The sequence below is a fragment of the Myotis lucifugus genome, unplaced genomic scaffold, assembly GCF_000147115.1.
Source record: "Myotis lucifugus unplaced genomic scaffold, Myoluc2.0 scaffold_58, whole genome shotgun sequence".
Taxonomy (NCBI): domain Eukaryota; kingdom Metazoa; phylum Chordata; class Mammalia; order Chiroptera; family Vespertilionidae; genus Myotis; species Myotis lucifugus.
Window position 1 is genome coordinate 6,500,385 of NW_005871106.1, and position 1,703 is coordinate 6,502,087.

Sequence of the window (1,703 nt, forward strand, 5' to 3'; positions counted from 1 at the left end):
GCGTTGGCCTGCGGACTCAAGGGTCCCAGGTTCGATTCCGGTCAAAGGCATGTACCTTGGTTGCAGGCACATACCCAGTAGGGAGTGTGAAGGAAGCAGCTGATCGATGTTTTTCTCTCATCGATGTTTCTAACTCTCTATCCCTCTCCCTTCCTCTCTGTAAGAAATCAATAAAATATACTTAAAAAAAAAAAAGTATCATCCATAATCAAAAATTCTCCAAAATAGGCCCTGGCTGGGTAGCTCAGTTGGGTTAGAACATCGTCCCAATACGCCAAGGTTGCAGGTTCAGCCTTTTCCCGGCACATACATAAATCAAAACAATGAATGCATAAATAAGAGGAACAACAACTTGATGGTCTTCTCTTTCCCCCTTCCCCTCTCTCTAAAATCAATCAATAAATTTGAAAAATTAAAAAAAACATCCAGCAGAGGGAACTGTTGGACTATTTTCTCTCTTGATATGTCAGTTATACTTTTTTCTTTATAAAAAATCTGTCTTGGATATCATTTACACAATGCAGAATGGTGTATCACTTTATAAATATAGTAGTTCTGACTAACTTCTGATCTAAATAAAAATTTTAAATCTTATTTTCTTCCTTTCAACTTTCTTGTTTGTTTTTATTTTCCTTAACCTTGAAATTATGTGGTTTTTAAAAGGATTATTGCTACTGGATATATATTTTTTTTGAGGGGGGAGGGAGCGGGAAGCCCTGCTGTTGGCAGAAATAGAATTTTTTTTTCCCTTGAGAGAAAGATAAATCAGATAAAATGAAATGAGGTGAAGATAAAACTTTTATTTCATCTGGCAGTAATTCCATTTAAAATTCTAAATAGATTAGGATTTTTTAATGAAGTCTATCATATTTAGATATTCTTAAAATGTTTTGTTCTGCCCTGACCAGTTTGGCTCAGTGGATAGAGTGTTGGTCTGCGGACTCAAGGGTCCCAGGTTCAATTCCGGTCAAGGGCATGTACCTTGGTTGCGGGCACATCCCCGGTGGGGAGTGTGCAGGAGGCAGCTGATCGGTGTTTCTCTCTCATCGATGTTTCTAACTCTCTATCCCTCTCCCTTCCTCTCTGTAAAAAATCAATAAAATATATTTTTTTAAAAAGTTTTAAAAAAATGTTTTGTTCTGAGCTCATAAATTCTGTGTATATGATTATTTCAACAATATTTTATGTAAGTTACATATATGTTTATATATAGGTACCATATATATGATTCCACAACAGTTCTCAACGAAAGAACCTGACCAAACTTGCCAGCAATTGCCCAGCCAGCATGGCTCAATGGTTGAGCGTTGACCTATGAATCAGGAGGTCACAGTTTGATTCCCGATCAGGGCACATGCCTGGGTTGCAGGCTCCATCCCCAGTGAGGAGCGTGCAGCAGGCAGCCAATCAATGATTCTCTCTCATCATTGATGTTTCTATCTCTCTCTCCCTCTCCTTTCCTCTCTCTGAAACAAATAAAAATACAAATATTTTTAAAACTTGCAGGAATACTCAGCCTATTTTTCTGATGTGGTGGTGGCTTTGTTACGCTGTGCTGAATGACCAGTGTTTGCAACTGAATTCAACGTGCTGAGTGGCCATTCTTCACTGAAATTTTATTTAGGGGAAAGATAATTAGTGGTTCCCGAATAGAAGCCACACACTGTGTGGCCTTTCCCAGCTCCTACTTATTCCCACCCCCA